This window comes from Myotis nattereri (genome assembly GCF_964212035.1).
Source record: "Myotis nattereri genome assembly, chromosome: 2".
Lineage (NCBI taxonomy): Eukaryota > Metazoa > Chordata > Mammalia > Chiroptera > Vespertilionidae > Myotis > Myotis nattereri.
In genome coordinates, this window is record NC_138076.1 from 60866689 (window position 1) to 60877700 (window position 11012).

At 37.1% G+C, this 11012-nt stretch overlaps 1 pseudogene across 1 annotated transcript; it reads left to right on the forward strand.

Annotated features, from left to right (window-relative positions):
* Positions 1 to 268: 268 nt before the first annotated feature.
* LOC308513729 (17S U2 SnRNP complex component HTATSF1-like) lies at positions 269 to 8789 on the forward strand (annotated as a pseudogene). Its single transcript has 5 exons — positions 269 to 328; positions 1394 to 1522; positions 5904 to 5958; positions 6437 to 8320; positions 8510 to 8789. The product of its transcript is annotated as a 17S U2 SnRNP complex component HTATSF1-like (transcript).
* Positions 8790 to 11012: the final 2223 nt, after the last annotated feature.

Here is an 11012-nt window from a genome sequence, read left to right on the forward strand (position 1 = left end):
AGTAAGGAAGGAAGGCAGGAAGGACGGAAGGAAGGAAGAGGGAGAGAGGAAAGAAAAGAAACAGAAAGAAAAGGAAGGAGGGAGGAGGAGGAAAGAAGAGATGGAAAGAAAAGGGAGGATGAAATTTCCAGTGGTTTCCTAAATATGACTTGACTGGATTAAACAAGATGTTCTCCATTTCTAAATCTTTCATTGAGTATTAATTAGAAGCCTATGAAAATAGAGTTTAAGGTGCAGGCCTCTGGTACAGAGTTCAATGCTATCCAGGATGGTCAAAGACCTAAAAACTAGCAGTGACATGTTGAAGAGGCAGTCATGTAAGATCTTGGTAAGTACAGAAGAACTGCTGCAACCAACCTCAGTTGACATTCTATGGTGATAAAAGATTATTCATTACCTGAAAATGTACTTGCTATTTCTTTCATCACATCAGTTTTATTTGGCTTGATTTTCTGAATCCATTGATATAATTGTGACTTATAGGCTATAATGTATTATAATAGATACTTGGGTTTTGGTGGTGTGTTTTTTTCTTCTATTGTGGCTATGTTTTTCTCTAAATAAGCCATTACTCAGAATTTTAAAAAACCTATTAACTAATAGCTATATAAACATCTTCCAAAGGCCTTCTCTGCATAATTATTATAGTGTTTTAAAAAAATCAGTATGCACCTACATTTTTAGCCAGAATAGACTGTATGTGTGTATATATATATATATATATATATATATATATATATATATATATTTACATCATATTACTTGGATTAGATTAGGTTAGATTAACATGTATCATACATTGTTCCAAGCAGAGCTGACATAAGTTCCAAAGCTAGGACAATTTCCCCCTCAGCATGTAGTCAGATTCGGCTTTCTTTATCTCTGTTGATATGTGTTTTTTTTAATCTCATTCTATTAATTCTATTTTTCTATTTTGCAGACCAACAACTTATTTGATTCTGTAAAATGCATCTTTTCTTGTTTATACATCTCAGTACTACTATCTGTCCCTTGTGCAGAGCTCAGGGGAAATTCCTCACTCTTTGCTGGATTAGATGCACATAAGTCTGTAACTCCCAGGCAACTCAACCTGAATCAGGCTACTTTAATACAATAAACATGATGTACTAGTAAATATGTAGGACAATGTAATCAGCATAACAACCATTAAAATTCTAGTGTACATAACAGTTGACAAAAAATAAAAATAATGAGGTTAATTTAGAAGAAGTGATAGGCATTAGAAGAAGACAGAGTTTGAATGGGGCGTGAAGGTGGAATGATGGAGGGTTGATGGCTGAATAGTCACAACTTCATTGAAAGGGGACAACTTAGCTAGAATTATAGAATATTAGGACTGAAAGAAACAGATTATTTGGTGTGTTCCCCTCAGTGCATCAAAGACTATAGAAGGGTTGAGAGCCGCTATTTTACCCGGTTTCTAATATCAATTCAAGAAGCTGAGTTCAGTAGTATTGTTGAAGCACTTCCAGAACCACAGGAGCAGCCCAAAATTTCAATGGTTAGTAACACATGTAGCGTTCCTGTATCCTCAGAAAGTTGTGTTCCTCCTAACAACTGTAGGGCTGAGCAAGGCTTATGTAATGTATACAAACCATTTACACAATTGATCCCTTTTCACCTCTGAAACATGAAGTATTGGCATTCATTCTATTGATATGATTCTCCCTCCCGTGAAGTTTCCTTTTTTTCTATTTGTACTGATATGTAAACTTGTGTCTTCACACACACGCACGCGCACGCGCACGCACGCACGCACGCACGAACAAGCAACATTTTTCAATCTGGAGAAAAGCATTTATTCAAATCTCTATACTACCCTCAATCCAACACCCTAGGTAAATGGCATTTAAGCTTTAGAGATATAGTTCTATCTCAATCATATTTGAAGCAATTTGCTTTTTCAAATCACAATATTTACATTTGCATTAAGATTCACAGTGATTTTGTAGGGTTCCCCTGTCCCCCAAACATACTTTACTTCAGAGCTTATTCTGGGATTTTTCCCTAAGTAAAGGACATCTTCCCCAGGGACTTCCAGGGACTGAATAATATTGGAACCTTTAAATAAAAGTGGGTTTTTTTCTTCTTTTTTTCATACTTAGTATCCTTGCCAAAACCCAGAGCCCAGTCATGCAGATTATAGGTATGATTTTGGTGAAAGGGTAGTACAAATAGTTAAAAGCAGAGGGAAGGCAGTGTACCTAATGGTAAAGAATATAGGCCTGCATGCTGATTATTAGTTACGATATCTTTGGCAAGTTACTTTATATCTCCCAGTTTCAATTTGATCTTCTACAAGATAACAACAGTAATAATAATAACAACAGGAGCAACGTGATAATAAAACCTCCTCAAAAGGTTTGGGATCAGAATATATATGATGATTTATATGATGCCTTTGCATAATAATCACGTGGCAAATAACTATTATTATTATTATCTCTCTGTAGAGATAAAGGAGTATACATCTGCACTCATGTATATATATTTGGACAGAATGAGTTATAATGAAATAAATTGACGTATACATACCAATAAGCTTATTTTGAAGCAAAAATGCAACCATTCATTCACATACATTGTGAATGTAGGGTAACTACTTCAAATAAAAAATAGCTTAAGGTGAAGGAGTTAACTGTGTTGCATTAGTACCAATTTTTAAAAATATATTAATGATTAGACTCCATGTGACGTGAATCCTAATAATTTATTGATCATAAAGGTAAAATATTAGTCTTTAAATTAGTGTCATTTTAAATTGTGTCAGCCAAGGTCTGTGTGCTATGAAATCCATAACATTTAAAAATATTTCCTCATTAGTGACACTGTGGTAGTTATTGCTTTCATTCATGATCTTGGTTTATATGAATGAGTGTTACATCTATAATAATAAGAGGGTAATATGCTAACTAGACCAGACGTCTTCTGGATGTCATTCCGGATGTCCTTCCTGACAAAGCAGGGGCCAGAGGGAAACCAGCTGGGGTCCCAGGTGCCTGCAAGTGACCTAGGTGAAGCCAGCGTGGGTCCTGGGTGCCTGCCAGCGGCTGAAGGAGGGAAGCCCGGGTCCCGGGTCCCGGAGGGAAGCTGGTGCCGGCAGCCTAGGGGAAGGAAGGCCTACTTTGCACAAATTTTCGTGCATCGGACATCTAGTAAAGTTTAATATATATTGTTGCTCATTGTTTTTAGTCCTGCAGAAGTGAGCAACATAATTTGTTGAAATATGAGGACCAAAGCTCAGATATCAAAGACTGTGCCTTAAAACACTTCAAGATAAGGCCAGGTTTTATAATAACTTATTTTTTTGTATAAAGTCCACATTGAGTTAATACACATGCATACATACCCTCTATATTATCACTTATATTTAGTAGGATAAATGGTAGTAATAGGCATAAAGGGGAATGGTAAGAACATTATATCCTACAGTTATAATACACAAATCTTACTCCAGAAAACCTAACCATTAAAGCCTTAAGGAGGAGAAGAATGTCTTTTTTAAGACAAATTATTTTCTTTCACAATGTCCCTTGTTGTTCCTTGAATTATTTTAGTATATATATATATATATATATATATATATATATATGTCAGTGACTAGAACGCCAGAACGACTGGAATGACTGGTCGCTATGTCGCTATTATGCCCACTGTGGCCAGTCAACCGGCCCGATTGGGGGCAGGGCTGGCTGGCCAACCTCCTGCAGCCCCTCCCCCCAGCTGACCCTACCCCTGATCAGGCCCCTGGCCCCCATCAGGGGTGGGGGGCCTGCCAGACCCCACCCATGCACGAATTCATGCACTGGGCCTCTAGTAATGATATAAAATGCCTACTAAATCTTGAAGCTGGAAACATTTGTGTGTGAAGTTTTTCATTAAAACAGTAATTATAGGTTGACTGGCATAACTCAGTGGTTGAGTGTCCATCTATGAACAAGAAAGTCATGATTCAATCCCCGGTCAGGGAACATGCCCAGGCTGTGGGCTTGATCCTCAGTAGGGGTCATGCAGGAGGCAGCCGATCAGTGATTCTCTCTTATTCTTGATGTTTCTATCCCTCTCTCCCTCTCTCTTCCTCTATATTAAATTAATAAAAACATATATAAATTTTTTTAAAAAAAATAAAAATAAAATACCTAAGAAAAATGAAAAGAAACACACACTAATCATATTTTGTAGTGTCTTTAAGGTCAGGAAGCTAGTCTAATACTTCCTTCTCCCAACATTCAAATAAATATCCCTCTATGAAACTGAATATATGTTGAAATGTTTTTATTATTATTGTGTCTGAATGGAATCACTCTTTTTCATTCAAAAAATCATGACTCTTTCATAGTTATAGTAGGTTCTCATAGTCTTTTCATTTTAAAATAAAAATGTTCAAATATTTATGAAGTATTTTTGCAATCTGTGATTGATTTCTCCTTTCTTATTTGTTGACAATACTTCTTAAACTGCTTATATAAAAGTTGACCAAATTATAAAAGTTGGCAACTGTATCCATACAAACACATTTTGATTAAGTGGAAATATAATGGCCTTCCTACAGAGTGTTAAGAGGCATTCTTGTAGCTACCTGATTTTATAATTCTCACTCATGAAAAATACCAGTTCAAATCAGAGACAGTAATACCCCATCTATATGCACAGCCCCAGCAGTAAGAGGATCCAACTGAAAGACGCTCATTGAAGACAGTGCATTTTCCCACCCAGGGCTCCTGTTTTGTTTTGGTGGGTGTATGGAGCATTTTATGCTTATAAAGTAAATAACAGCTTAGAGTAGTAGTCAGAGCTTCTGGAGGCTTTCTGATGTATTTTGAAACTGCCTCCTCCACAAATAGAACCTAATTGCTAAAGAATGTTTTTAAAAATTGTTTTCCTATAGAGTTTCTACCACATTGATTTTGGGTATTGTATAAAGGTAAAGCTTAAGGCCCCTCTTATGCAGCATATATTTTGGCATTTTAAGCCAGTCAGAAAGGAAATATACTTATCAAAAAATAATTTCCTGTGGTTCTCCAATTAAATTCTGAAAACAAGTGAGGATGTCTCCCCATTCTGGGAGATGAAATAAAACAGCCAAAGAGGAGAAGTTTCTACCTAAGATCTGTGCAGGGAGTTTTATGGCCTCCATTAGGCATTCAGTAAACATTATGAATGAGTATATGAATCAAACTTGCAGGACAGTGCAAAAAAAGCTGGTCTTTCTGAAGGCAGAATCAGCTTTGCATTAAAACCACGCAGCTCAGCTTTTGAATAAACACTATTGATCCTTACAGCTGAAGTAGATTTTACAGCCTTATTTTGGGGGTGCATACATCTCACTCCTGACCAGTGCTTCTAGATGTATAGCTGGAACTATTTGTGGATTGCAGCTCATGTATATTTAGCTTTTATTACTTTGCATATAAGGAGCACATTTTAAAATACAAAGCAAAGTGTTCGGAAAGCCTGATCACAGTACCTTGCATGTTTGTGTCTGAGCTTAGTTTCTTTTCTTTACAACATAACTTTAAGCTACTTCTGTGTAATACCTGAAAATGAGTAACAGAAAATAGTTATTTCTTTAATTTATGCCTATTCACATGAATTCATAAGGTTATGAATGAACTCTACAAAGTAAGTGATTGGCAAGCACAGGGCTTCTCATTCAATAAAATATTTTAGTGTTTTTCTTTTTGTGGTTTTAGTTTTTTTATTGTTTATGTTCTTTAAAGAAAATAAATAATATTGTTTATATTTTCACTTAGCCTGTAAGGAGTATTTATTCCAAGAAACATACTTGAAAGTCAAGAAATCTCTTCAGACAGAAAAAGCCATCAGTTCATGATTATATTTTAGCCCATGACTGTCAATCATTAAAATTCATGTTATTACAGTTACTTCTAAACTCACAAAAAGACCCCTTTGTGTGCAATGGCCTGGAGAAGCAATGTAATATGTAATTAAGGTCCTTCTGAAAATGCTAATTACAGGATGAAGCTAAATATCTTCTCTCCCATGACTGAAATAGCCAGATGATTTCCCCCTATCTCACTTAGGGACACTTACTTTTGGCTTTTAGCAATGAACCCAAGTGGGCTGACTAATTTAATAAACTTTATATAAATTTGTACATACGCTGGATGTGACAACCAATCATATATTTTTAGTTTCTTATATATACTTCTCAAAAACTAATTTTCTAAGTAAAATTATGATAGTATACAATAAAAAGTCAAATGTGAAGCAGAATCCTTAGAAGAGGATAAAAAAATAACAGCCGAAGAAGTGCCAACCAAGGTGACTGCACAGTCTGAGCTGGCATCCCTGGTTCTCAAGTTATTTCCCCACGTTGCTTCTGAGCTGCAGTCATTCCAGACTCGCCTCATCTTGGCCTCTCAGCTCACCTGGGCTCTGCCTCGTGGCTAAGTCGGCAATGTGAGCGGCAACAACTTGGATGGGAAAGATGACTTTGATGAACAGTTGCAAATGCAACAATCGTACAGAGACACCAAGGACAGAGACACCCAGAAAGTTCCAGGTAGAGAAACCAATTCTTTTGGGCAGCAGCCAGATGAGACCCCCTATGAGTGGGACCTGGACAAAAAGGCTTGGTTCTCCCAAATCAATGAAAATTTCATTGGTACACACCAGGCCAATTATGGCTTTTCTAATGATAATGGTACATTTAGCTCTACTGCAAATGCACTAGATGTTAGTACTGGGCCTGCAGAAGAATCTCCTCAAAGAAAAACCCCTGAACCCACTGATCCCAAAAAGAGGGGAGAAAAGAAAAAGGCAGAATCAGGATGGTTTCAAGTTGAAGAAGACAGAAATCCAAGTGTATTTGTGTCTGGTTTGTCTCCAACATTACACTGGATGAATTTATACAGTTTATGTCCAAGTCTGGCATTATGAAAGATCCTCAAACAGAAAAATCTATGGTTGAGCTTTACAAAGATAACCAAGGAAATCTTAAAGGAGATGGGCTTTGCTGTTATTTGAAGAAGGAATCTGCGGATCTCACATTAAAACTTTTGGATGAAGATGAAATCAGAGCCTATGAATTACATGTTGAGGTGGCAAAGTTTCTTTTGAAGGGGGAATATGATGGCTCTAAGAAGAAGAAGTGCTAGGACTGCAAGAAAAATTCGTCTCTGCATCAAAAGCAGTTGGATTAGAGACCTGAGAGAATGGAGATGGGCCATCCCGAATGTGCCATGAGTGAGTGGTCATCATCAAAAATATGTTTCATTCTCTGTATTTTGAGGGTGATCTGTTGGTGCTGAATGAGAAGATCAGAGAAAATCTTTGAATAGAGTGTTCAAAGTTTAGACAAATTAGGAAGCTCTGTTTGATAAAAACCCAGATGGTGTGGCCTCTGTATCTTTAGGGATCCAGACAGAGTTGATTATTGTATTCAAACCCTCAATGGATGGTAGTTCAGTTGTCAAATCACTGCCCAAGTGTGGGATGGAACTACATATTATCAGGTGGAGATCATGAGAAAAAGGGGGGAAAGGCTGAAAAGATGGGAGGCTTTTCTCAATACTCCTAAGGCCAATACAGGTCTCTGGCGTTCAAATTCCATCTGTGCTTCAGAAAGGGCAGGGCCTTCCAGAGCATCCTAACACATCTAAAATGAATGCTCAAGAAGCTGCAACTCAAATGGAACCCGAAGAACCTGTAGATGAAAAGAAGTTTGCAAAAACAGAAGATGGAAGAGCATTCTGAGTGGCCTCATAAAGTAGCTGAAGAAGGCTGCTTTGAAAGAAGGTCAGAGTGTGGTTTCCATACTCCACCTTGAAAGAGTCTGGAGAAGGCAGTCCCAAAAAAGAGTTGGAAGAGGATAGTCCAATGAAAGAGTCTAAAGTGAATGGCCCCAGAAGAGAATCCAAAAAGAAGTGACTCAAAAAAATGATTTTGAAGAGACTGGCTTTGCAAAGGAGTCTGTAGAAGAGAACAGCCCCCAACAAGGAGTCTGAAGAAGATGAGTCAGAAAGAGACTCTGAAGAAGACTTTTTCTGAAAAGCTGCTTAAAGATGGCTCTGAAAAAGAATTTGGAGGAAAAGAGTTTACTGTGACTGGCTCTGACAAGGGGTTTAATGAAAAAATTCTTGAAAAAGAGAACAAAATGACTCTGAAAAAAATCAGAATTTGAAGATGACAGCTCTGAAGAAGTGTTGAATGAGGAAGGCTCTGAGAGAGTTTGAGGAAGAATCAGATGAAAAGGAAGGAGAAGATGCATATAAAAAAGTTTTTGATGATGAGTCTGATGAACAAGAAGACAAAGAGGCCCTGCTGGTGTGGCTCAGTGGTTGAGCCTCAGCCCAGGAACCAAGATGTCACCAGTTGCGGGCTTGATCCCCAGTTGGGACCTTGCAGGAGGCAGCTGATTAATGATTTTCTTCTCTCGTTGATGTTTCTATCTCTCTATCCCTCTCCCTCCCCCCCCCCTAAAAATAAATAAAAACGTTTAAAAAAAGAGGAAAAGAAGATACAGATGAAAAGGGTCTTGAAGATGCTGATGAAAAGGAGGAAGAAGATGATACAGATAAAAAGATGTTTGAATATTCAGATGAAAAGGAAGATAAATACATGCAAAGGAGGATGAAGAAGGTATAGGTGAAAACATGTTCAAAGATGATGATTCCGAAAAGTTGTTTGATGATTCTGATGAGAAAGGGACTGTGAGTGGTTTGGGGAATATTCAGAAAGAAGGGGTCCTGTCCACCGGCAACAGCTTTATCCTTAGTAGTGATGATACTGATGATGATATTTAATCCCTTAAACTTTCTTTTAAGGGAAATTCCTCCATCTACATTTTGCCTACATGCCAGGGTAATTACTAGTAGTGTTAATGAACACTGCATAGTAATGGGTGCCATCAGATTAATGCATTGACTTTTTCATTGTTACCTTTACTTAATGATTTTAAATATATGTTAATTAGCTAGTCAGTTAAAGCTTCATAGTATAATGCAAGTAAATTAAATACTTGTCCTTTGTCAGATTTGTGAAATGCATGAGGAATATTTTTTAAAGTATTCTGATTGAAGTTTGTGATCGTCAAAAATAAGTTGTTAACATGCAGAAACTAAAACCTGAGTTAGATTGCATTTTAAGTTGTTGCTATTGCTCTATTCCTACTAAGTTTAGTTTTCTAAGGATTTGAAAAAATCCTGTGGAAGCCTCCTTGCTTCCAGCTTATATTAACACTCAGATCCCTATTTCTCCTCTCTAAGTCAGAACATGTTACTACTAGGTCTACCGGTTAATAATGGCGGATTTCTGTAATCAAAGAAAGCACGATAATTTCAAGAGAAACATCAAATGTGCTTTGTTCAAACTAATGTCCATCACTAGCTACACATTTCCCCATCTTTCAGGAAATTTGTGGGTACCGTCCCAATAGAACTTTTCTTGTTTTGAGGCAAACCATTCAGAGACCCAATTTGTATTTCTTCGTATGTTTCAAAGTGCTGCTCAGAAAGTGCGTGTGCCATAGATCAGAACAAGTGGTAATCTGAAGGAGCAAGGTCTGTTGAATACAGCGGGTGGGTTAATACTTCCCAGGCAAGATCTTTAAACGTGTCTTTAACTGGTTTTGAAGTGTGCGATGGTGCATCATCATGAAGCAAAATTACTTGGCCGAGTCTTCTGGCACATTATGGTCGTTTCACAATCAAAGCGTGGTTTAAATTGATTATTTTTTTGTCCATAGTGATCAGTATTGATGGTTTCACCTGGTTTTAGAAGCTCATAATACATCACACCTTCCTGATCCCACCAAACGCAGAGCATTGTCTTCTTTCCGAAGAGAGATTTGGCCTTGCAGTTGATGTTGATGGTTGACCTGGATCAACCCATGATTTTGTGCATTTGGGTTTCTCAAAATAAATCACTTTTCATCGCCAGTCACAATTCGATGCAAAAAAAGACTTTCTTTCGTGCCATTGAAGCAACATTTTACAGATGACTTTTCAGTTTTCCATTTGTCTTTTGTTCAGTTGACATTTTCCTTCCTCTAAAATCTTTCCCATTGCTTGTAAATGATTGGAAATTGTTTGCTGAGAAATGTTTAATCTTTCTGCAAGTTGTTTTTGAGTTTGGCACGCATCTTCATCCAATAATGCTTGTAGTTGTTGGTCTTCAAACTTTTTCGATTGACCTAGAAGTTCTTTGTCTTTCACATCAATCACTTTTAAAGCGTTTAAACCAGCATTCACGAGTATCTAGAGGTGGAGCATGTTCACCATAAGCTTCCCAAAGTATACGATAATTTTTTCTTCAAAATAAAGTAATGAATTAAAATTTCCCACAAATGCTCTTTTTTTGGCATGAAATTTGACATTTTTAAGCATAAAAATATCTATGATGTTAACACCTTCAGCAAATTTGATATATGAAGTTTTGAAGTTTGCTGTCAATACAACAAAATAGCATACATATCAGATTGCATATATATCAACATATGTGTAACTCCATCTATTGAAAAAAAAAAAAGAAAAAAATCTGCATTATTAACTGGTACACCTAGTAAAGTTAGACGGTAAATAGCACTTTGGCGTTTTTCCCTGCCTAGTCCTTGCAAGTTACTTTTATTTGTTTTCCTTCATATCCTCTTTCCATGAAAATTGACTATTAAATGTCCAAGAGTAAACTTCCACAGCTTTCATTACAGAAAATATAGGGAAGGCGATCAGAATTCTACTCTGCGCTGTTTGGCCCCTTTAGAAGTTGATTGGAGTTGTGGGACCTCTTCTCAGAAAAGTGCATGCACTACACAACTTTTTGTATACAGATTTTTTAAATTTTATTTTATTGCTTAAAGTATTACAAAGAGTAGTACATATGTCTCCTTTTTCCCCCAATGACCTTCCCCTAGTCTCCGCTACCGCCCAGTATCTTGTGTCCATTGGTTATGCTTATATGCATGCATACGAATCCTTCGGTTGATCTCTTACTCACCCCCCCCCCAGCCCTACCTAGCCTTCCCGCTGTAG